Here is a 25,967-nt window from a genome sequence, read left to right as displayed (position 1 = left end):
TACCTCAAGCAGAGTGGGCAAGGTCGGGGGGAGGGGCTCAAGATGGGGGTGAAGAGGTGTGCAAAGAGTTTGGAATGTGTTCTGAGTGCAGTGAAAAGCCATTGGGGGATTAGAATCTGGAGGGGACATGCCAGGATTGACATGTGAAGACCCTCATTTGGTCTTGGGCAGAGAGTTGACTCTAAGAGGGCAGGAAGATGGCAGAGACATGAGTTAGGAGACGTGGGAGTCATGCAGAAAGGAGGTGATGGCGGCGGAGGCTGGAGGAAGCAATGAGAAACAGGCTGGCTCTCTCAGGAATTAGCCTGCTACTAGACATTCTCCTTCCAAAAAGCTCATAGCACAGTATCTCACGCTTATAAACAGAATAGAACACTCCGGCCCAGAGTTATAGCGTTGGCCAGGATAAGCAATAGAGTGGAGCTATCCTATTGCCTGGAACTAGTCATGTTTATTAGGTTTCCAAACACAATTAAGATCTTTATCCAATGTTGGTTCCCCTGGTTTTCTAAAGGTGCATAAACACTCCAGTCTCTCTTTGAACCATGGCAGCTCTCTCTGTCCTTTATGGCTTTGGCTGGGGTATGAGGCCAAATGGCTGTGACTGAGTGATCTCACCTACGTGCAAAACTCACAGGTGACTGACTGTATGTGCCTGAATGACCTGAAGTGGTCCCTGCTCTCCAAGAGAAATACAACTGTGCTATTGCTCTTCTGAAGGAAGGAGATGGAACATGAACTAGTCCAGCAATGCAGCCATTCTACATAGAGTAATAACAATAATAACAACAACAATAATAATAGCAGCTAATATTGTTGTGTACTTTGAGGCACTTTACTTGAAGTAATTCATTTAATCCTCAACAAAGCTGATAAGGTAGGTACCATTCTTAATCCTTTTTACTGATGTCAGAGCTGAGGCTGAGAGGGAAGTCTGTGACATCAGTGGGGAAAGAGGCAGAGTCGGTGGCCTCCCCTGGAGCGACGCCTCTCTATGTACCAGGCTCGGCTGCTGTCTGCTTTCATCACTACTGTGTTTTTAGACCTGCACAGATAAGACCTGAAGGAGACCATCCAACATGTAATGACATTGTTGAGTTGATGCGTATGTGTTACTTAAAAATTGTTTTACATACTTAAGTAATATTTCATTATAGGAAATGTAAGCAATGATGAACATAAAATTGAAGACATTTTTAAAAATGAAAATTTATCCATCATCCAGAGATAATCGTTGTTAAAATGCTGGTAATATTGATGCCTTTCCAGTTATTCCTCTTGTGTTTTTTATGTCTGTCTGTCTGTCTACCCCCCTATCTATGCATATGTGTGTGTATACAGAAAAGTGGAATCATACTGTATTTATAGACTTTAACTTACTTCCTCACTTAGCACTATGTCATGGGTGGGCTCCATGCCTCTCAAAATTCTTCTAAGATAGACATTTTAATGGTGGCAGCACATTCCTCTATAATGTATTTAATAAGTTCTCTGTTATTGGATATTCAGTTTGTAGTCACTACCTATAATAATAAAGCATAATATACTAATTAGACCAGAAGTCCTTCCGGATGACCTTCCAGATGAAGCTGGGGCTGGGAGGGAAGCCAGGGTCCCGGGTGCCAGAGGGAAGCTGGTGCCGGCGCCCAGGGGAAGGAAGGCCTACTCTTGCATGAATTTCGTGCATCAGGCCTCTAGTTATTAATAATTCTGTATTGAATATCCTCAAATCATTTATGCATAGCTTTATCATTATCAAAGACAAAAGAACATTAAACAATATACTGAAATACAAAAAGGAGAAAGACACTTAATTTTAGGGTTCTCTTGGGTAGGCCAACTAGCATCTTTCTTGCATGTATCCTTCAGTATCACTTACATCTTAAGAGATGTCATTTAGAGTACTTCCCATTTTCCCAGGTCCTTGTCATTACTCACCTTTCAAATATATTTTTGGTGCAATTCTACCACAATGCAAGTGAGTTAAGAAAAATCCCAGTTGTGGCTAAAATATGGGTCCTGAAGTTATACAACTGGGTTTAAATTCCAATCCTACCTCTAAGCAGTGTGTGGCCCCAGGCAAGTTCATTTTTTGGAGCCTCCGTTTCCCCATGTGTAAATGGCACACACCTCAGAGGATGTAAGGAGGTAAAATCCTTACAGCTCTCCTGAGTACCTGCCCAGCACGGAACAGATGCTCAGAAACACTGATGACTATTGTTATGAAGGTGAAGGGAGATTTCCTCACAAGCACAGTGCTTTGGACAACTCCCTCCCAACCTACACTGCGGGGTCTAAGGGAAATGAATTTAAAAATCACTCAACATATGCTCTGGCTATATTACCTTTGTGTGTGTCTGTGTGTGTTGAAGTCTAAAGTGTTAAAAAAAACAACAACCCCAATTAAGTCTTTTTTCCCTTTCTTGCCAAGAACCAGGTTTGTTGGAGTAGAGAGACTATATTTAAATTCTGTTGTTCACAGCTGCATAAGCAATGTAGCCTTCCTTTCCATTTAGCCAGCTGTGTTTTATAACTGTCTACCCTAAAATAAAAACAAAGCAGGCAAAGAAAGCAGGACTGTCTGCATCAATTCTGAATTGCTCTCAGTTTTATATAACAAAGTAAAAAATATATAACCCCGAAAACAGAGGCCACGGGAGGAACTAATCTGACTCATGTAGCATACGCCGTTTGTTAACCCAGATTCCCTGCTGGCACATAGTGGGTGCTCATTGAACCATGTTGACTACATCTCTTGAATGTATGTTTTCCTTACAAACAGCAGGCTGGTGAGAAATAAATCAGTATATTCATTTAATCTCAATACTGTCGGGGCCTGTTCAGAGGGTCAGAAAAATATGATAGATGAGAAAGTGAACAGATGCTCTTTGAGTTTGTAAGTTGAGTGTTGGGAAACTTTTTCCTCCTAATTCATGGCTCTTGAAATATGTGTACGATCTTAGTGGAATTATGTAGGGATTTCTCTAAACTGCCATCATGGGGAGCCTATATGAAAAAGTACTTCTGACGGCCAGGCCAGGTTTTTCCATTTCTGTCTAACTACGGAAAAGGCTCAGAAAAATCTGAGTATATGTGTACAGTGTATAAAAATGGCTCTAGAAGTCATAGATAACACATCATTGTAAGGCAATCCAGCATTGGCCCCTGTGAATGCCAGGTGGCATGCTAAGTGCTCTACTGGAGTTGCTTCATTGCATCCTTATGCCCTACATGTGGGGCAGGCACTGCCCCTGGCTTCATTTTACAGGTGGAGTCATTAAAGCTCAGAGAGGTGATCTGACTTTCTGGACTTATGTCCAGGAAGCATGACGTCAGAGCCCACGCTTTGGACCACAACTCCCCCTTTATTTCCTTACTGTGTCTTGTCAGGTCCCTTGTGCTGAAAGTCCTCAATAGGGGTGGCTCAGTGGAGTAACGGGGACAGTGAAGCCCAGTGAAGCCCAGAGCAGGCTCCTCAAGGTCATATGCAAATCGCAATTGCTGAGAGGTGGCCGCTTGTTTCCTTACACATAGTAACTAGGAAACAGAGGCACTTTTCAAAAGAAAGCTAAACATTTCAGACTGAGTCAGTGGCAAAGGATTAGATGAAGGCTAGTTGAATCCAGATTAATGTAATCTGATTTGATCTGGGTGGTGACGTGCCTCATGCACACAGCCCTGTAGGACCAGGAGCCCAAAGCAGAAAACCTTCCTTTCGCACACAGCCACTGCCTCTGCCTGCGCCTGCGAGGAGCTAGTTAATGAGGGGAACACCCTCTCTCCGCCTCACTGGACTGGACCCATTGGTTTCCTTAAGGAAGGAAAGTGGTGTGGAGCCCAGGCCCTCCCCGTGGGCCTGCCCTGCTCTGCTCCAGACAGACCTGCCTTTGTGAGCTCAGGTGGGCAGGACCTCTGTGGCATCCCAAGGAGGTAGAAGAGAGCCAGAGGGGAGAACTGAGATGGGAAGGTTGGCAAAGGGAAAGGGCTGGTTTTCCAGAGGGCTGTACCCAGGCAACCACCACCAGGCCAGCCAGGGTGCTTCCTTCATTCCTTTCTGGGCATGAACGAGGCAAGAGCTATGCCCAGAGAGCCTGTAGGAGTGATGGCCAGGTTCCAAAGCCTGACAGCATCAGGCACTCTGACCTTCCAAAGACTCCCCCAGAACACACCTATAGTACAGAACATTTGGTAGTGGGAGAATGTCCACCCCTGCCATCTGATTGCTTCTCCCCAGTGACTCAGGAGGGACAAGGAAGGGTGGCTTTTTCTCTCTTAATTTCTTCACTTGGCTGGAGTTTGGCTTGTCTTGCAATCACGTAGATATCTTTATATGCCACCTTGTCCTCCATACCCTGGCTTAAATTCCCCAGGTTATTTTCTGAATAGGTCAGAAGATATACAGACAGGCAGATGGACAGACCGATAATTAAGTAAATGTGGGGGATCTTGTCTAACACGCCATGCTTTCTACCCTGATGCAACGGTGCCACAATGTTGCTGCTTTTCATGAAACCTTACACCACCCCATCTAGCACTTTGCATCCTTTCCTTGAGACTTTTAAGTGAGCAGAAAGGAGTTCTGAGAAGCTGAGAGTTTTGGGCATGTTCCTTCAGCCACGAGCGTCACTCTGTTGTGTTACACATCCAGCGACAAGTCCTATTTCCACATCCTCCCCAAAGGACAGGGCCCAGATGCTGCTCCTGATCCAACCCTGTGACACCAGACCTTGAAGGTGAGCCAGCAAAGTTACTGATGAAAGTCTGGGTTGGGCTGACACTGGGCTTGATGTGGCAAGGCAGGACAGTTATGAAAGGTAGGTTGCAGAAGGGGGTCTCACCTCAGAAAAGAAAGGTTTGCCAGAGAGCCAACCTGGGGAAAAGTCGGGAGTTCCATCTTCGGTGCGATTAGCGCTCAAGGATGGACTTGGCAGAGCCCGCTTACCCAGGAGACTCTGCAGTTTCCCCAAGCAAAGCCTGTCGCCTGTCTGCTGTGCTTGCCAAGGAAGGCTGGGCAATGCTCTCAGGACCACGGAGAGCTTTGGGAGGGAAAGACCAAGGGGAACCTGAAGAATGGCGAGGCTGTGGGTGTGTGAGTCGTTAATGTGTCAAAAAGAAAGCTGGATTGATTTTGACACACAGACTTATTAGGCAGAGGTAAGAGGCTTTGAGAAAAACATGCCATTTGCATTTGGGTCACTTGTGTGTACAGGGGACTCCAGCAAGAACAGAGGCAGAGGGCTGGGGGGAGCGATCAAGGGCACCAGAGGAGACAGGAAGATGAAGGGACAGAGAAGAGCCTTGTTGGGGGAGGTCTTGGGACATTCGTTGCTTGAGAAAACCCCAGCCAGGGTTTGTGGTGGCCTTTTCCAGGGGCAGCAGCCAACCTTCTTTCCAAGGCAAATAGTTCCGAAGGAAAGTATCCAGAGTCCTGAGGAGGAGAGTGCCGGGCAGATGGAAAGCTAGCTCAGAAAGGAGGGTGGCAGGGCAGAGGTGGGGAGGGGAGGGGTTCAAGGGGAGGCGGGGGAGGCTGCAGTCCTAGACACCAATGAGCTCAGGAGGGCTGATTTGGGTTCTCAGGTCCCTCCCCACTGAGAGTCAGAGGTGGATATTTTATAGTGGGGCTCCTGGGGTGCCTCAGGAATAATAGTACCCCTCTTTAGGAAATGCCATCTTGTTATGTAATCTTATTGTTTATTTGTGTCATCTTCATTTAATGTTTATACAACGCAGCACCAGGCTAAGTAAGCAACTTACATAACTTTATCTCATTTATCTTCACAATAGCCCTATGAGTGCAGGTAACCTTGTTATCCCCCTTGTGGAGGGGAGGAAAATGAGGTTCTAAGAGAAAAACATGCCTTGCCTAGCTCAGGTCTCATGACAAGTAGTAGCTGAGTCAAGACTTGCCCTCAGTGGGGTTGACTCCAGGGCCCAGGCTCCTGTCCCCCAGAGAAAGGCCCAACCAGCCTAAAGAGCAGAAGAAAACCCCAGACATGAGCCAGGAATCTAGCACAGGAAACACAACCACACAACACCTCAACCGCCACTTACTGGATGTCTACTTCCATATTTTATCAAATCTAAGACACCACACCTTATAAGATATGTAAGATACACCATTATTTTATGTGCCACTACGGAAAAAAAAATGCTGCACATCCTGGTTTTAGAGCTGTTAAAATACCAAAAGAAAACTGCCTCGGAGGCTTGGTGAAATACTTTAAGTGCTATTCTGTGCCAAGAGGTCTGCCTCTACAATCTCATTTCCTCCCAACATCAGCCATTTCTCAACACCCCTGCGATACAGATGAGGACACAGGGCTCAGAGCAGCAGAGCCTGTGCCCCAGGTCAATGAGACAGAGCTAGAGAGTTGCGAGCCTGGATCTGTCCTCGCAACCTCCTGCACCGAAATTCCTGTCCTTAACCACGCTGCCGTTGAAAGGGATGGGAGGACACCTTTGTCATCTGTTCCTTTTGGTGGACAGCCTGCTGGGCCAAGCAGAAACACAATGGAGGCACCTGACTCCAGAGAAAACAAAACCTTGCCTTGTTCCTCTTCACAGCCTCATCTGTGACTGGGTTCACTCGGAGTCTCAAGCTCCCCCTGAACTCTGGGGATGCATCTTCAGGTTACAAGTTCAGGATGATCTTTTCAGCTCTGCCCATCCACTTCCTAATTCATAAGCTTCTTCTGACCCATTTCTACCCTTTTCCAAACTGTAGTTGGTGATTTGTGCCAGATTTTGTAACATCATCCTTGACCCTGAACTTTCTTCTCCCACATCTTCCTTGCCTCCTCCCATGTCTTAACTCTTTGGCTCCACCCTGGCCTGTTTAAGAACATCTTTGTGTATTAATCACTTCCCAGTCCTATTTCACTCTTCTTCCTCATTAAAGTTCTTCTAGCATCCTTGCTGGTTAAAATAAAAGTAAGGGGAAAACAAGGAGGTTGTATGTGTGGAAAAAGCCAACTGGACAAGTTTTCTTGCTTTAATTTTTAACCTCAAGATCTCCATCATCCACTGTGTGCTCTGTATCTGCAAGCTGGCCTCTGAGTTTCCAACTTATGTCATCATCGCGTATCCCCTCGCCCTCTGTCTTGACTTCTTGGCTGTCCTTCCCATAGTTTTCCACCATGAAGAAGGCAGTTGTATTTAACAAAACCTTCATCATCTCTTGGAAACACCCTTGCTCCCTCCCCTCCCAGCCACTGAGTCACTCTTTCCCTTCACGTCTCTTCTCAAAGGCTTCCCAGCACTGGAGATGAAGGATGGGACTTGGCACTTTCCTTTCCCAATATTACTCCCCACTTCAATAAGAAATTAAAATCACAGCTTGGAAATGCCTCTAAAAAGGCAAAAGTATTCTATTGGGACACGCCCACTCTCTTTTTCCCCCCGCCATGACCCCTTCTTCTCACTCTTCTTCTATCTTTCACAATCTCTCTTCTTTTTCTTTGCATGACTGTCTCAACTCAGCCTAACTTCCCACCAAGTCCCACTAAGGGGAACTTTAACAAAATTCACACTTTCAGTATCTGTAAACCCTTATTGGATGTTTCTTTCCAGTTGTTTGATCAAAGTGCTAACCAGCTCAGTATAGTTTTCTTTGCTCTAAGTTCCCCCAGGGCAGATATGTCTGCTTCACTCATTCACTCCTTACACAGCAAGGCTGTTGTCATAAATATATGCTCTGTGAATGAATGATTAGCAGGCACTGATGGGCTTTTGTGTCCATTTGGGATGGATGCTCCATGAAGGCACCCATTCAACAAATATTTACTGAGACCCTACTGTGTGCCAGTGCTTGGTTAAGCATGGCAGATAGAATAATAAACAAAACAAAAATTCAAGCTCTCTTGGAGCTTACTTTCTCCTACAAAATGACTGTGTAAAAAAAATTATTAAATTGATGTCTAGCCACCTAGTCTTAGATGCTAAATATGTTGGAGAAAATCTTGAAATGACTAAAAGTTGAATTCATATTTGTCCTAGAAGCTCTAAGAAACTGGGAAGAAGAGTTGGTTAGAGAATGAGATGAGAACATGTTTTAAGAGCTTTATTGAGATATAATGTACATATCATACAATTCACCCATTTAAAGTGTGTAATTCAATGGCCTTTAATATATTCACAGAGTTGTACAAATATTGCCACTACCTGTTTTCAGGACATTTTCATCACACTAAAAAACCCCACACCCTCTAAGCCAGCAGTTCTCAACCTGTGGGTCGTGAACAATGAAAATACATCCTGCATATCAGATATTTACATTACGATTCATAACAGTAGCAAAATTATAGTTATGAAGTAGCAACGAAAGTAATTTGATGGTTGTCACCACAACATGAGGAACTGTATTAAAGGGTCACGGCATTAGGAAGGTTGAGAATCACTGCAAGCAGTCATATCTCATTCCCTCCTCTCCCAGCCCCTGGAAACCACTAATTTACTTTCTGTCTCTATGGATTTGCCTATTCTGGATGTTTTATATAAATGAATCATACAATATATAGTATTTTGTGACCAGCTTCGTTTACTTAGCATAATGTTTTCAAGGTTCATCCATGCTGTAGTATGTTCTTAGTACTCCATTCCGGTTTATAGCTGAGTAATATTCCATTGTATGGATATATCACATTTTGTTTATGCATTGATGGACATTAATGTTCATAGCAACAGTATTCACATTTTTGTATGATATGTTTTCATTTTTCTAGAGCAGCCGTGGGCAAACTACGGCCCGCGGGCCGGATCCGGCCCGTTTGAAATGAATAAAACTAAAAAAAAAAAGACCGTACCCTTTTATGTAATGATGTTTACTTTGAATTTATATTATTTCACACAAACACTCCATCCATGCTTTTGTTCCGGCCCTCCGGTCCAGTTTAAGAACCCATTGTGGCCCTCGAGTCAAAAAGTTTGCCCGCCCCTGTTCTAGAGTCTATCCATAGGAGTCAGTTTGTTGGGTCATATGTAACTCTATGAATAATCATTTGAGGAACTCCTAAAATATTTTTCAAAGCGGCTTCACCAATTTTACATTACCACCAGCAATTCCAGGACTCTGATTTTCCTACATCCTTGCCAACACTTGTTATTATCCAGCTTTTGATTATAGCCATCCTAGTGGGTGTGAAATGATATCTCACAGTTGATCTGCATTTTCCTGATGGATAATGATGCTAAACATCTTTTCATGTACAGATGACCACATCCGTATTATGCCTTATTCCCAGACAGTGCCTGCATATCATGGACGCTCAGTAACCACTGTTGAATGAACATAACCAAGAATGAAGCCGAGAAACGTGCCTGGAAGGACATTGGTTCTATTAGCTATGACAGGCCTAGACAGGGAATGGTTGTATGAGGGAGAATATTTTGCAAATATAAAGCAATGTATTTTAATCCCTTCCACTCTATCCTGCTGCCTTTAAACCATGTTCCATTTGGAGCCTCCCTTCCTAGAGGCCGGGCCAGGAGGCCTGTTGCCTGGAGCCTGACAAGGAGGGGGAACATAGAATAAAGAGAGAGGACAGTTGGCTCAACCGCCCAGATTTGCGGAGACATTTGCGAAATTGCTTGAGCTCCCCTTTAGCATAGTGAGGGCGACTCTGGCAGACAGACTGTGCAGTTTCTACCACTCTATGGGGGCATTTGAGGGCAGGGCAGCTGGCCCTGCAACATGGGGGAGTCCCAGAGAGTTGAGAGGGTGGATGGGTGTGATCTGGTGGCAAGTGAGCGTAGTTTGTACTCAGGGGTTCCTGCTGTTCCTGTGTGATGCGGATGCTGAGACAAGAGCCAGAGGCCAGGGGCAGACCTGGGTGGGGAGGCAGAGACCCAGCGGGGCCCACAGCCAGCAAATGCTGGTCAGCCAAGGAGCCGCCCTTGGCCCTGACCAAGCCATGAGAGACCAGGACCTCAACTTGAGCCATGAAGGCTGTGGTGGGCAGTCAAAGGGCTCCACACCAAGACCTTGGGCTCCAGAGGCCTCTGAGTGAGCATCTCGACTCCTCCAGGGAAAGGCTGAGTTACCCCACTGCTCTTACAGCGAGATGATACTCAGAAGAGGGGCCGGGAGAGAGGTCGTAGATGGAGGGATCTCAGGGGCAGAGCAGGACTTAACAGGCTTTTTAAATTCTTGCACTGGATAAAACTGAAGCTGTTTCTCAACTACCGAGCAGGTGAGGTCTTGTGAGGAAGCCCAGATTACAGGCAAGCGAAGAGGAACTGCAGTCATGTTGTGTGAGAAAGCCAGTGGCCCACCACTGGGCCTGTTTGGGCTGGTTAGCACAGCAGTGAACTAGCCCAACACAGGGCAGTGGGAGCAGGGACATTGTTGGAACCTCACCTCAGCCTGAGAGTGTGGCTGGTCTGTGTCCAATTCTAGGGCCTGCTATGGAGTCAGGGAGCATCTGGGCAAGAGAATCTCTCTTCTTTAATCAGTAAAACAGCTCAAAGTGCATTCCTTTGTCACCTTTGGCTATGATTTTTTAAAAAAAATATATTTTATTGATTTTTTACAGAGAGGAAGGGAGAGGGATAGAGAGTTAGAAACATTGATGAGAGAGAAACATTGATGAGAGAGAAACATCAATCAGCTGCCTCCTGCACACCCCCTACTGGGGATGTGCCCGCAACCAAGGTACATGCCCTTGACCGGAATCGAACCTGGGACCCTTCAGTCCACAGGCCGACGCTCTATCCACTGAGCCAAACTGGTTAGGGCTGGATATGATTTTTAAAAATATATTTTTATTGATTTCAGAGAGGAAGGGAGAGGGACAGAGAGAGATAGAAACATCAATGATGAGAGAGAATCATTGATCAGCTGCCTCCTACACATCCCCCACCTGGGAACAAGCCTGCAACCTGGGCATGTGACCTGACCGGGAATCAAACCATGACCTCCTGGTTCATAGGTGGATGCTCAACCACTGAGCCAAGCAGGCAGGGCTGGCTATGATTTTTAAGAAGTGTCTGGAGGCATTTGGGCTAGAGAAACATCACTCCTCTAACAGTGGCACCACCCGGTTTTGGAGCCCTTACTTTGTTTTAGGTGCTGTACTCACTCTTACATGTGCCAATGAATTCTCCAACAACCATTTGCTGTTAGTCATATTTCATAGACTAGGAATCAAGGGCTTGGTGAGGCTTCCAGCATCTTCTGTGGGTAAGTGGTTAGAAGTATGTGAACATGTGATCTAGCTGCTGAGGCTGTGCTTGTGGCACTGTGTATGCTGCCTCTCACTTCTCCTGCCTAAAACTTCCCCGTGGAATCTAAGCAAAAGCTGGCTAGGAGCTTTTATTGAAGAAAAATTATTAAAGGTTATTGTTCTGTATTTGTAAAAAAAAACAAACTCTCCCATTTCACAATAATAAGGATGGTTAAATAGAAACATGACATGTAACCAAAGTAGGAAACCCGAGTGAGAACTCTGCATAGCCAGTCTTCCCCAGGCACAAGCCAGCTCCAGTAAACTCAAGGCCTCAGCTTTGCTAGTTATGCAATTGTTTCCAAAGATATTATAGTCAGCTCAGCCCAAAGCATATGTGCTTCCACTCATCCATTTGCCAACCCACCTCTCTACCCATTCATCCATCCATCCATCCACTCATCCACCCATCCATCTACCCATCCATCCACTAATCCATCCATCCATCCATCATCCATCCATCCATCCTTCCATCCATTTAGTTTTTCATTCACAATTATTGAGCCTGCCACATTCCAGGCACTAGGGACCCAAATAAATCAGGCGGTTCTTTCCTTTGAGAAGTTCATACTTGGGGCAGAAGCACCCCCTTAGTACAGTATATACGGGTACTAAACATTGGTTCAGCATGCATGCAGTGAGAGTAGATAGGGAAGGGGAGCGGAGAGAGAGTTCAGCATGAGAAGGAGGCAATGAACTACCCCAGATCTCTCTGCGCCTCTCTTCTTAAATGTCTCAACTTAAATGTTGCCTCTTCAAGGCATCTTACCTGACCATTTATTCTAAAGTTGGCTTTACTTTTTATTCCCTCTCTTGGCTCCTCGACCCTGTATTTGTCTTTCTTTGTCCTTTAATTCAGTGGTGTTGTCTGTAAAGTGCCAGGTACAATGCAGTTCCATTAGGACAGGGACCACAACTTTTTTCACAAAAATATCTCCAAGGCCTGACATAGGGTGGGCGCTCCGTTTGTTAACTGAATGAATGAAGGTTTGTACTTTGGCCTGCAGGCAGCGACGAATAATGAAGGATGTTTGAGCAAGAAAGGGACATGATCAGATTGGTGGTTTGGGAGGACAAGGCTGGAGATGTTGTGGATGAGGTGAGGAGAAGAAGCTACACAGAGAAAAATTAGAAGCACTTGGCTGGGATAGGGGTCAAGATTCTGTTGGCCTGACCCAAGACATTGATGGTAGGTAGGGAAGGAAAGAAATAAAAATGTAAGGAATATTTAGGTTGAATCATTGGGAGATGCCTGTGGGCAGTGAGGGAAAGGGAATATGACTAAGGCCAGTTGTTTGGGATACTCTGTAACCACCGTCCCGTCATTAATTAAGGCAGAGGCAATTTGGGATTTGGGAGACATGGGCAGAATCTGAGGTAGACAAGGGCACCAGGGAGAGAAAGAGTGCACACACTGCCGAGAGGACAGGCTCTGAGGGATGCTGGACTGCAAAGGGTGGCTAAAGGGAAAGAAGCCGGGACAGGATGCCACGCAAGGGCAGTTAGAGACAGAAGACCCAGAAGCCAGTGCTACTGTTGAAACCAGATAGAGGAGAACAGCCTAGAATGGGATTAAATGCAGGAAAGTCCATGAGAGAGGGGTGTGGAGACCCCAGTTCAGGCTGCAGCATCTCCAGCCATGAGATGAAGGTGGGTGCAGTGGGCCAGATATTCTGGTGGTTAAAGAGAAGCCAGACAGCGGGAGTTCTAGGCAAAATCTCCCAAATGGTAAATGTCAAATCAATTAAGAACAACCACAACCAGTGGTGGCTCCAGCAAACCAGATAGCCTCCGGCCACATCTTGCTCCCGGGTCATATGTTTACAACCCTGGTTTTGTCAGAGAACATGGCCTAGCTTTTCTAAGGAGAGTTTTGGTGGAAGGAGTATGACATACAATTTTTAGAATCAGTTAAGGGATAATTCATGCATATCATTCTAGAGCTTCTTTCCCCCCACTCGTCTATGTACACACTAGCTCTTTTTCATGGCTGCCCAGTATTTGCTTGGCTGTAGCATTCACTTTCTCATTTCATTACTGATGCCACATGGTTTCCAGGTTGTTGTTCTTGCACACAGTGCTGCAGTGAACTGCATTCATTGATCTCTGGGCACTGGTGAGTCCTTCCACAGGACAAATTCTTAACACTAGACCTGCCAGTCACAGATCTGCACACAGTGTGCTGTTTTCTCAAAGGACTTGTTGAAGTTGCTCTTCCCTCGAGCCTGGGAATGAAAAATGCAGGGAAGATGTATGTGTAAGGAAGCTTGCAAATGGAAAACAAAGCTTTAAAGGATCTCCACCTGACAAGTATACAGGGTGGGGCAAAGGTAGGTTTACAGTTGTTCTTGTGGAAACTAATGCAATAATAAATAATAATACAAGAATAAACTCTGTGTTTTGCATACTCACAACTGTAAACCTACTATCGCCCCACCCTATAGAGCTTTCTTTTTAATCAAGATACCTTAATCAATAAAGAAATTTTTTTAAAAAGATGTTGTGGGTAGGGCTGTATTTATGAATAGGTAACTCTTAGTCATGAATCAAATATCTAGAGAGAGAGAACTTTTACCTCTACCCTCCTTTGGCCATCCATCTTCTAGTCCTAGAGTCAATATTTGAAGAAGGCAGTGACTCCCTAGGGCCCAATGAAACATGTGAAAAGAGTCCTGGTGTGGGAAATTTGTTCACAGATTTCAGGGAGATCAAAGGTTAAAGTCCATTAAATTTATTTTTTAAAACATGATTATACCCCTGGGATTTGGTATTTAATCTGTGAAATCATCGGTTTAATTATATTTTCAGAAGTTCATTCTTTGCCACCTGAGAGGGGAAAACCCTCTCTCATCCTACAGAGAACACAAAAACACGCAGGAGAAGCTAAGAGGAGGCCTCAACAGCCTCTCTGCAGGGGCCCTGGCTTTCAGCCCCGCAGGCGGCACACTTAGCTCAGAGCGCCCTCTTCTGGACTCGGGCTCCACTGCACCTGCCCGGGCCTCGCCCACCAAGGCATGAGAAGTCTGATTTGTAGTGTCTAGAAAGCTATTCCAATTCTAACTTCAACGCATCTTCTGCCTTAGCCACTGAAACCCCAAGATGGTCTTTTTCAACATTTGTGCTATCTTTTCAGGTCTCACAGAACTTGTCTCCTCTTTAAAAATGACTCCTTGGTTACTGTTTTCAAAAAATAGCCTCCTTAGATCTGAGTTAAGTCACTGGATTCCAGTTACTTTTAACTGTCGGGGATGCATTCATGATTTTGGACAGGGGGGAACTAGGTCTGGAAGCCACAGGAGAAGGGCAGATAGTTCTGGGTGTCCTCACCCAATGCATTTGAGCAAAACATGGTTAAGATTGAGGTTTTCTATTTCACTCTAGAATGCAGTCAGAACCTTCAGTCAGCCTCATATTTCCTCTATCCATTTAACAAATATTTGCTGAGCACCTAGTATGTGCCAGGGAATGTGCTAGGAGCAGGATCACAGTAAGGGACAAGATGACGACAGTGTCGCTTTAATCCATCGTAAGTAATAATTAGGCAGTGTACTTATTGCAAAATGCTTGGAAATCTAAGAGCGTCATAATGGGTTATTGGAGCCTCAATAAGGTGCTTTCAAATTACGTGTTAATCTTTCACGTCCTGCTCCTATTAAATTTAACTAGCTTACTCCTCTCAATTCAGAAATGGCTTCTTTCTAACTTCTTAAAAGGGGCTATTCAATCCTCCAAGCAACACGCTCAGAATCTGTTAGGATAGGAAGGAGGAGGCAGAATGAAAGAAAACAGCTTTTCCAAACAGCTGCCTGTTTTGCTTGGAGCCAGGGTGGGCAGCGCGGAGGCCGGGCCCTGTTTGGATGTGGCAGCCTGCGGTTACCTGGCACAGGGTTCACAAACCCTGCTGGGGGGCCCAGCCTGCAGCCCACAGCTCCCGCCTCATCCTGCCCATCCTCCAGGCAAGCGCGGCCCCTTCTCTCTCGCATTGGGGTGTGGGAGCCATTTCCCAGGCAGAGGGGCATCAGGTCCTGGAAAAGGCCGGCCCCAAAAAGGGGTGCTTCCTGCAACCCGACCACCGCCTTTGTGGAGTTGAAGACAGCAATGACAGCTGGGGAACCCGGCAAGGGCATCCCAGACAGATAAGGGGATGACGCAAGGTCAAGGGCTGTGAAAAGTCAAGTCCCAACACAGCTCCCAATGAGATCCACTGGTTATTTATATTCTCTCTGACTTTTACTAAACTTTAGATGAACTTGGAGAGGCAGACATCCTTTCTTCCCCCCTTCTCTTGTAATACGATGCTTCTTTGGAAAGTCATGGATCCTTCCAGCCTGCTATCCAAAATACCCGCAAACTCGGCTTTTAAAAAAGCTAACCTTCTCTCCAAAAACACTCCTGGTTTCCAAAGCCACGGTTCTGAACGATTGTATTTTATGGGCTCGCTCCATCAAAAGTTCTGAATTTTCAGGTGCTCTTTCCCCAGTTACACTGTTCAATTAAATCCAGTTCATTCAACTCAACTCAGCACATATTTACTGACCTGAGCACTGCGTTAGAAAAAGACCCAGACATGCGCTCAGGACATTCACAGGCCAAGGGATGAGACGGATGAATAAATGCACCCTTTCAGCCCAGGGAGGTGAACGCAATGACAGAATCATGCACAAGGCGGCACTTGGCGGCCTCCGCTCTCGTGGAGGTATGGGCTGGAACAAGACCCAGACGAGAACTGCCACCTGAGTTTTAATGGGGCACCTGGCCAGGGGGTCCGGCAGGACGTCCTTGAAGAAGTTGCAGTGGTGATTGAAAGATGGATCAGGGTGGAGGGAACAGTGGTCTAGGTGGGAGGGGAGGGGAGGGCATGTGCAGAGGAGCTGTGGCAGGAGGTCACAGGCTGTAATCAAGGGACCAAAGCAAAGCTGGGGCCAGAGCCTGGGACTGGAGGGGGAGAGCCGGGTGGCTGGGCCAGAGAGGTCAGCAGTGCCAATCCCACGTAAGGCCTCGTCAGCCACGGCCTTCACTTCTGTGCACGCATTTCCTATTGGCGCGAAGGGGATCAGAGCATCGTCTACCCTGTGGGAGGGAGTGAATCCCTGTAGCACTAAGGAGTGTGCTGTCAGTATCAGCTGTAATTATCATCCTCATCATCTCACCAGGATGAGTCTGTGAATGAGGGCCACGCTGGCCCAGGTCACATATGAGGTCTCAGAGGCCACAGAAATTAGCATAAACTCCTCTAAGAGTAACCACGGGCTTTCTGGAGACATTCTGAATGAGTGACCGGCTGGGCTGCTGACCACAAGGCTCAAAAACAACCACCAAGAGTTTATCCCCAAATACCCAGAAAAAAATGAGACAGAGGAAGGAGGACAGCGCCTCCCGAGGAAGGCGGGCTATAAATGGAAAATTACCCTGGGAGAAAACACATCTTATTTGATGTGAACCCATTTTTGACTCTGTCTGGAAATCCAGGGCAGAAGGAAGTGGAGGGGACAGGGGTGAGCAGGGGTGCCCAGGCCGAGGCTGCCTGCCCGGGGACGATGAGGAAGGGCTGCAGCAGCTGCCACGGCACCCACACCTCATGCCAGACGCTGAACAGGCCCTGGGCTCCTGGGCTGCTTCTGGGCTGTGACATGTGCCCAGGCTCAATGCTGGCCTGCGGCTGAGATGGGGAGCGGGAGCTGGGCTGGGGAAAGGCAACATGGGAGAAGCCGCAGGGGAGTGTGGGGAGCAGGGCTGGCGTTCCTGGGTCACTTCTGTTCCCTAAAATGACTTGTCGCAGCACTGAGTGAGGTAACCGATCCAGTAAGCACTCAATGATGTCAGCTTATAAATTAGTCGGGGCTCTCTTCCGAGCAACTTGGAGGCTCCATTACCCTCGGCTTTTAGCGCCAGTTCTGCAGCCCATTTGCTGGGTGGCACTGGGTAATTTCTGAACATGTCAGTGCCTAATACTTCTCATTCGAAAACAATTGTGACCTTACCATTTCAATGGCTCTACTTCAAAAATGTTAACCATGATAAAGGGCAACACTTGATGACATGTTTCACTATGTGCCAGACACTGTTAAGAACCTTCCTGGGAGGTTAGAGCCCCGGTACTCAGACCTGGAGTCAGAAGGCCTGGGTTCGAATCCCAGACCGGTCCCTTCCAGGATCCATGGCCTCAAGCAATTCCTTAACCTCCCTGGGATTCGGTTTCTTCATCTGTGAAATGGGTTTGGGCATAGTACCCAAGTCACAGGGTCCCGGAAAGACTGGATGAGGTATAGCTCAGGAAGAGGCATCTAGTACAGTGTCCGGTACTGAGAGCGCTTACTGACCCTGCATGATGAGCATTATCACGAATTCTCCCCGTCTGTACTACCCAGTACCCTGTATTACAGCCCAGGAGACGGAGGCTAAAAAATGGTTACGTGTCCACACAGTGGAATATCATTTAATGATAAAAAATAATAATAAATGAGCTCTCAAGCCATGAAAAGACATGGAAGAAATTTAAACCCATACTACTCAATGGAAGAAGGCAATCTGAGAAGGCAACATAGTGCATGACTTCACCTGTATGACATTCTGGAAACGGCAAAACTATGAAGACAGTAAAAAGATTAGTGGGTTCCGGGAAGTTGGGGCGGGGCGGAGAGAAGGGGAGAAGAGGTGGAGCAAGGAGGATTTTAGGGCAGTGAAACTTCTCTGAATGATACTAAATGGTACACACATGTCCAAACCCTTAGAATGGACAACACCCAGCGTGAACCCTGATGTAAAGAATGGGTGATCATGAGGTGTCAGTGTAGGTTTACCAACTGTAACAGATGCATCCCTCTGGTGGGGATGTTGATCATGGAGACGCTGCGCACGTGTGGGACGGGGGGCATTATGGGAAATCTCTACCCTCCTCTTAATTTTGCTGTGAGCCAAAACAGCTCTAAAAAAAATAAAGTCTATTAATTTTTTAAAAATAAGGTTAAGTGGCACAGCTCCGGGAGGCGGAGCTGGGACTCGGAGCTCGCGCGCGCGTGTGTGTGTGTGTGTGTGTGTGTGTGTGTGTGTGTGTGTGAGCTCAGCCAGGCTCCTGTCCACTCCCCTCGGCTGCGGGGACACATCAGGCTCCTGCTGGCGGAAGCAAGTCACAGGAAGGAAGCAGGTGGAGACTCAGGAAGGAAGGGCGCTGGACACCTCTGGTTATCTTGGTGTGTTCTTTGGTCTACAGGCCATCCCCGGCCCACGCAGCAGCTTCCCCTCGCCTCTGGTCCCCTCGCCCCTCTGAGCCCGGGCCTTGCCTGAATGAGGGGGCCTGTGGGAAGGAGGTGTGGACAGTGATGCACCACGGCCCCTCCACTGACACACACTCAGCTCCCAGGGGGAATAGCTTGCCCTGTGTGCCCGCTAGGAATGAGCATGTGCGTTCAGCTATATATTTACACTTTAAAATGTTGGTCCTTCTGACTTAGCCCCCTTCGCCCCCACCAACATAAGAAATTCCCATGTTCCACTTTAGTACATTTCAGAACCTGCATCTTGTAGCTGATGGTATGTGTTGATCCTATTTTCCCATGAGAAGAATAGAGTGATAGAGGGCTACCTATTTAGGATCTCTATCAGTAATGTGATATTAAAGCAAAATCTAGTGACTATAAACCTCGGCCATAGTTTCAAATAATGAGGCTAGGAGCCAAACTATAAAATGTATATGCAAGTTATGTGCCTTAAGTAATTTGATCCTCACGGAATTTTTTTTGAGGTGGGTGGTATTATATCATCATTTTATAGATGAGGAAACTGAAGCTCAGAGAGGTTATGTGACTTCCCAAGGGCACACAGCCACAAAGTAGTGGACTCCGTAGACTGTTCACCTTTGCTGACCTTTTGAACCTTTTGCACATGTTATCTTGATAAATCCTCATGGTCCTCTCCCTCCTACTTTAAATGTCATGCCTAGCACAGTGCCTGACAGTGTGGTGCTGTCAATTAATGCTACTCTCCATCCCTCCCCTTGCACACTCCTCCTCCCATCACCTATCTGCTTCCCAAACTGGAGGATGCCTAAGAGTCACCTGGGAAGATTTATTACCATGTAGATTCAGTAGGTCTGAGCCAGGGCCCAGGAATTTGCATTTTATAACCAATGTCCCACATAATTCTGATGTTGCTGTTCCCTGGATCATACTTTGAGAAACATTAATCAGTGGGATTTAAAAGAAAATCATTTTTTGTGTGTATTTAAATCACCTGTTAAAAAGTGAAACAAGTCAGTCAGAGAAAGACAAGTATCACAAGATCGCACTCATATGTGGAATCTAAGTAACAAAATAAACTGATGAACAGAGTGGATCCAGAGATATGGAAGCATGGAACAGAGTGCAGAATCTCAGACGGCGGGGGAGGGTGGGTGGGTGGGAGGTAATCCACCGAAGACCTTGAATGCCTATATGCTTAACTCATGGACACAGACAATAGGGTACTGATGGCCTGGGGCCAGGAGGAGGGGGGGATGAGGGTGGCTGGAGTGGGGAAACGGGGGAAAAGAAGGGGTATATGTAATACTTTCAACAATAAAGAATTATTTAAAATAAAATAAATGAATATGGTAAAAAGAAAAAAAAACAGTTCAAAAGAGTGGACAGTAAAAAGTAAGCCTCTCCATGTGCAAGGGTGTTCATGGCAGCAGTTTGGATAATAGTGAAAAGCTAAAGGCAGCATAAGTGTCCATCCCTAGAGAATGCAGGCAAATACAATGTAGGCAATTGGAATGGTCAGAACTTACATAATTTACTTATACAACAAATATTACAGATATTACACCAAAATGGATAGCCTCAGATATAATGTTGCGTGAATAAAAGCAAATTGTGGAACTATACATACAGAGCACACTGCTTGTGTGTCTTGGCCACACACACACACACACACACACACACACACACACACACCATAATAGTAGTTGCCTTGGAGGAGGAGATAGAAATATTATGAAAAAGTGAAACAAAGGGAACTTCAACTTTCTCTCCAATGTTCTATTTCTTTTCTATAAAAAATCTGAACTAAATTTGAGAAAACGTTAACATTTGTTACATCTGGGTAGAGTGCACACAGGCGTTTCTCGCTACTTCTTTTTTGTTTTTCTTAAATAAAAGGAAAGCCGCCCCTGGTCATCGTTCCCTTCCCTGAAGGCAGCCCGATGTTATGGTATATGTGCCTGCCTAGGTCAGTCTGTACCTTAACAAGCATGGAAAACTAATCTGATTCTCCCCACCCTCTCCAGGACCTGGTCTTACAATTAAGCTATCTTTTGATCTTCAATTGATCCAGTCCCTTTCCTGTAGGTTTCTTCTTATTGACAAACATCCTCAGGTCTCTCATTTGAGAAAATTCTCCATTCTCCAGTTCTCTCCATTCTTACTTCCTCAAGACATGATTTTCTCTTAGTGTGACTGACCACAGTCCTTCCCAGGAGGGTGGTGTGGACTCGCTGCCTCCGATTCGTCACCACTGACTAAAGCATTTCCTCCCCTCTCCTGGCTTCCCCATCCACCCATCTGTGGGAGCAGAACTCAATGATCATTTCTTGATCTTTATGTTTCTTGACTCTTCTGCAGATTCTGATACTTTTGGTCGCCCCTTTCTTGACCCTGTCTCCTTCTCTGACTTCCATAAGCATTCTTTATCAGTCTCTTTCTTTTCTTCTTTGACTCAGCTTCCCTTCTCTCACAGTCATATTGGGAGTCCCCAACGCCCACCAATTCTGTCCTCTTCTCTCCACTGATGACCTCACCAAGCCCCTGCTCCAACCACAATGAGCATTTTGGTGAAGATACTCATATCCTCTTGAGTTCTCTTCCTAAGTGGCTTCAGAACCACATTTCCAACTGTCTGAGGAGCACACCCACCTCAGTGTCCTGCAGATACAGCAGGCTCAGCCTGCCAAATTCAATGCACTTACTCTTCAGGAATTCTGTATTTCAGTGCGTCTGAAATTTAATAATATGCATACGGATCACCTGGGGCATCTTGCTAGCTGAAGCTTCTGCTTCTGTAAGCCTGGGGTGGGGCCTGAGATTCTGCATTTATAACAAGTACCTGGGTGATGTCTATGCTGCTGGTCCAAGGACCCCACTTTGGGTAGCAACATGCTGGAGAGATTTCCATTCTCCAGGCCAGGGGTTCTTAACTCTGCAAATCAGAACCAACTGGGGATTGTGCCAGTTATAGCATGGTTTAATAAATGTGCATTTGGCCATGGAAAAAAACGTGGCAGTTCCTGAAAATACTAAGAATAGAGTTACCATATGACCCAGCAACTCCTCTTTTTTTCTACCTGAAAAACTCAAAAATATTTATTTGCAAAGATATATGCACCCCTATGTTCATTGCAGCATTATTCACAGTGACCAAGACATGGGAACAGCCAACGTGTCCTCTGATAGATGATTGGATAAAGAAGATGTAGTACATATACACTATAGAATACTATCCAGCCATAAGAAAGGTGAAATACTGCCTTTTGAGACAACATGGATGGACCTTGAGAATATTATGCTAAGCGAAATAAGTCGGTCAGAAAAAGCTAAGAACCATATGATTTCACTCATTTGTGGGATATAAAACTGAAACTCATAGACACAGACAACAGTATGGTGGTTACCAGGGGGAAGGGGTAGGAGTAGTAAAGGGTAAAGGGGGCCAAATATATGGTGATGGAAGATTATTTGACTTTGGGTGGTGGGCACACAAGGCACTATATAGATCATGTATCATAGAAACGTACACTTGAAACCTATATGATCCTATTAACCAATGTCACCCCGATGAATTTAAATTAAAAAAAATAATAAAATAAAATATCACAAATAAGTATGAGGAATCATCTGGCATCTCGCTCATTCTATAGCTGGACAACTTAGACCTTATTCATCAGGCTGCTGAACTGTTCCTTTTTCAGAAATAGAAATGCCATCCAAAACTTTTCTGATATCCTTGTTGTTAACTGTTGTGGCTCGCTGAATCAAAGCAGCTGCATTTATTCAATATTGTTTCCTTCAAGAATTAACTCATCTTTTTGGGCTTGAGTTACTGAACAAGCAATGCCTGACCTCATCCAAACCCTGTGGACGTATTTTTTGCTCAAGAAGTTTCTGACTTCAACAAGAGAAACATTCTCCGGGATAATGACAATGACGGGGAAGTGAGCGTACACAGACCTCAGCTTGTATGGAAGCCGTGTGACACCCTTGATCCTGCTCTGCACATGACTGCGGAGAGTGTGAACGGTGGCCAGTTCCTTCCTATTTCCCCACCATTTGTCAACCCGGAGCCTCTTCTTTTTCTTTCCATGGAGACTGGGTTCTACATTGATGTGACTGAAGTTCCGTCACAGGGTGCCTCCGAGGCCCTTTGCAATAACTGTGTGTCCCTTCCCATTTTCTGGGACGTCGACAGTTGGATTGCTGAGAGTGGTCTTCGTTCTCACAATAGATATGGAAAAGCTTACTGTCATATTTTTAAACTGACTGACTTTCTGGATGGTGTTATTTGGCATAAATAACAGAATATTGGGGGGGGGGGGGACAAGCAAAAATGTATATAGGGTAAAAAAAAATTTTTTCAAATAAATTACCTCTTTTTTCTGCCTTGTCCCAACCCAGACAAATGAATCAGAATTTCTGGGTATGTGGCCCAGGCATCTGCATTCCATAAATAACTATTGAGTTTCTGTTGGGCTAGGATTGTGCTCAAGACTAAAGAGATGGTAGTAAATAAGAAAAAGCCTTATGGAACTTACATGTTAATGGAAATGGTGGTGATAAAATAGAAAAATAAACAAATACTGGAGAACATTTCCAGCAAGTGCTACGAAGGAAAATTTTGACTTCTGAGATAAAGAAAATCTGAGAAGGGGCAGCTTAATCAGAATTTCAGGAAAGATCCTTCTGCAGAGATGACATTGGAGCTGAAATATGAACCCTGAGGAGATGGACACACAAAGGTCTAAGAAAAGAGAAGCATTTCAAGCTGAGGGAACAGTGTTTAAGGCAGAAGGAACAGCAAATGCAAAAATGCTGTAGCAGGTCCATGCTTGGTGAGTTCAAGGAAGAGAAGGAAAGCCAATGATGTAGGTGGAGCACAATGAACAAGGGAGGAAACAAGTGGGAGGAGGCCATGGAGAGGCTGGAGCCTGATCATGAGCCTGTAGGACACAGTCTTCCTGTGGATAGAGCAACAGGAAGTCACGAGAAGGTTTTAAGCAGCAAGGGGTGTGATCTGACTTAAGTAATCTGCTGTAGAAGGGCAAAAAATTGAAACAAGGAGGCAGATAAGAAATAATTGTGGTTTGGAACATGGTGGCAGTCATGGAGATGATAGAAGAGGTCAGACAGGATATATTTTGGAGATAGAACTAATAGGACTTGCTGATGAATTGAATGGAGTGAGAAGGAGAGAAAAAGAATGACTTCTCCGTTTGGGGACTGAGGCACTAGGAGCATTTATTAAATTTTGAAATATTTGAGAAAGAAAAGCTGGGAAATTGAGTAGAAGGAATCAACAGTTCTGTCTGGGCCATCTTAAGTTTAAGATAATTATTGGGCATCCATGTGGAGATGTTGAGCAGGAAATGTGTTGTAAGACCTGGCTATAAATTATCTTTCCAGCCCTACCTCCCTCTCCCATGAACTCATCATATATAAGCCATCCTTAATTCAAAGTGTACTGCTTCCTCTTCTCACCTTGCATTTCCCCAACTCTGTTCCTTGCCCATGTAGTGTCCCCTGTCCAGTGTACCTGCCAATATTGGCCTTTTGAGACCCTAATCATGTATATGAACCATCTCAAATAACCGCTCCTCCCTTATATCTCCATCCTCAGTGCTTTGTGCCTCCTAGGAACTCCCATTAAAATGTGATGTCTTATTTGCAACATTCATCACACCTCCCCACCCAGTGTATATTTGCCTCCCCTGCTGGGCTGTAAGTTCCTGGAGGGCAGGACTGGCATCCTGTCCTTTAGGACATCTTCCATGATATCCACAAACATGCTCAGCACATGAAAGGCTATTCATTAAATGTCTTGAATAAATGAGTGACCAGGACATGTTCTGAGGTTAACCTAAAAATTGGTGATCAAAGGTGGGACGTTTTCTTAATCCTGGAGGACCTGCTGATTGCTGAGTCTCTGGTCATTGGCATGAAACCACCTAGTGCAATGCTAAGAGCCTTGACACATGTACGTCATTGTGTATCTCCATATAGTATTGTCTGTAATCTGCTTGGGACCAAGAGTATATTCTTTTTAAAAATATCTGAATCTTATTTATGAACTCACTAAAGAACCCATTATTAGAAAAGCTGGTCGTATATTCTTTCCTAAGAAAAATGCTTACAGTGTAATCAGCACCACTACTGCTCCATGCCCAATTTCGATCAGCTGCACTTTGGTCCACTTTGCTTTCTGTTAGCGCATGTACCTTATGCTGGGGCACTGGAAACTGGTGTTGAATCCTGATCATTTTACGTTCTTATGCCCCATCTGTCCATTAAAATCAGACTGATTTATTCTAGTGCATTTTGCTTCACTGTGTGTCAGGTCATGGATTCTGAAGTGGGGAAGAGACAATGACAGGTCAGATATTGGGTAGTGGGGTCTTTGTACGCAAGCTGACAGGCACCTAGAACGTGAGAGAAAGACAAGATAGAAATGGAGAGTAGTGACTTTGGAAGGAGGCTGGGGTGTGACCTCAGCTCAGAGGGTGTGAGAGGGAAAGGATGAAGAAGGAAGGGTATGAAGGCTGAGTGAGATTAACAGAGTAATACAGACGGTCCCTGACTTACAATGGTTTGACTTTTCAACTTTATGATGGTGTGAAAGTGATATGCATTCAGTAGAAACTGTACTTCGAATTTTATATTTTGACCTTTTCTGGGCCCAGGGATATCCAGTACAACACTTTCTCATGATATGGGGTAGCAGCAGCGAGTACAGCTCTATCAGCCATGTGATCATGAGGGTCAACACTGATACTCCACAGCGTATTCACTGTGTGTAATGATTCTACCCAACTGTAGGCCAATGTAAGTGTCCTGAGCACATTTAAGGTAGGCTAGGCTGAGTTATGAATGTTCCGTAGATTAGGTGTATTTTCAACTTAGGAAATTTTCATCTTACAATGGGTTAATCGAGATGTAACCCCATCAGAAGTTGAGGAGCATTTGTATAAACATAAAGGATAGAAAAGTAATGGAGGCTGTTGCAGGAGGATGGTAAAATAACATTATCAATACCAGCACTTAGGCCCTACCTGGTTTGGCTCAATGGATAGAGCGTTGGCCTGCAGACCAAAGGGTCCAGGGTTCAATTCCAGACAAGGGCACGAACCTTGGTTGCAGGCTCCTCCCTGGCCCGGGCCCTGGTTGGAGCGAGTGCAGGAGGCAACCAATCGATGTGTTTCTCTCACATAGATATTTCTCTCTGTCTTTCCCTCTCACTAAAAGATCAATGGAAAAATATCCTCAGGTAAGGATTAACAACAACAAAATACCAGCACTTAGCACCTACTAAGTGTTGGTTACTTGCCAGGGATTGTGATAAGGGCTTTATACAGATTGTCTGATTCACTTTTCCCATGGCCTTATAGTAGGTACTACTATTTAATCCATTTTGCATAAAAGAAACTTAGGATCAGAGAGGTTAAGTAACTTGCTCAGGGTGACGGAGCTCGTAAGTAGAAGAGCTGAGATTCAGATCCAGATCTGTTGG

The 25,967-nt window shown here is 45.4% G+C and overlaps 1 protein-coding gene, 1 long non-coding RNA gene and 1 pseudogene across 3 annotated transcripts in view; 2 read left to right on the top strand and 1 right to left on the bottom strand.

Moving 5' to 3' along the window:
* LOC132235798 (uncharacterized) overlaps positions 1 to 25,967 on the top strand; it is a 458,887-nt gene that overhangs the window by 349,075 nt on the left and 83,845 nt on the right. The gene's annotated exons all lie outside the window — the stretch shown is intronic.
* FGF1 (fibroblast growth factor 1) overlaps positions 1 to 25,967 on the top strand; it is a 90,295-nt gene that overhangs the window by 19,095 nt on the left and 45,233 nt on the right. The window lies entirely within an intron of this gene.
* On the bottom strand, positions 22,106 to 22,713 carry LOC132234430 (large ribosomal subunit protein uL6-like; annotated as a pseudogene).

This window comes from Myotis daubentonii, chromosome 5 (genome assembly GCF_963259705.1).
Source record: "Myotis daubentonii chromosome 5, mMyoDau2.1, whole genome shotgun sequence".
NCBI lineage: Eukaryota > Metazoa > Chordata > Mammalia > Chiroptera > Vespertilionidae > Myotis > Myotis daubentonii.
The sequence above is the reverse complement of the archived record's forward strand: the minus strand, read 5'-3'. Positions and strand labels throughout refer to the sequence as shown.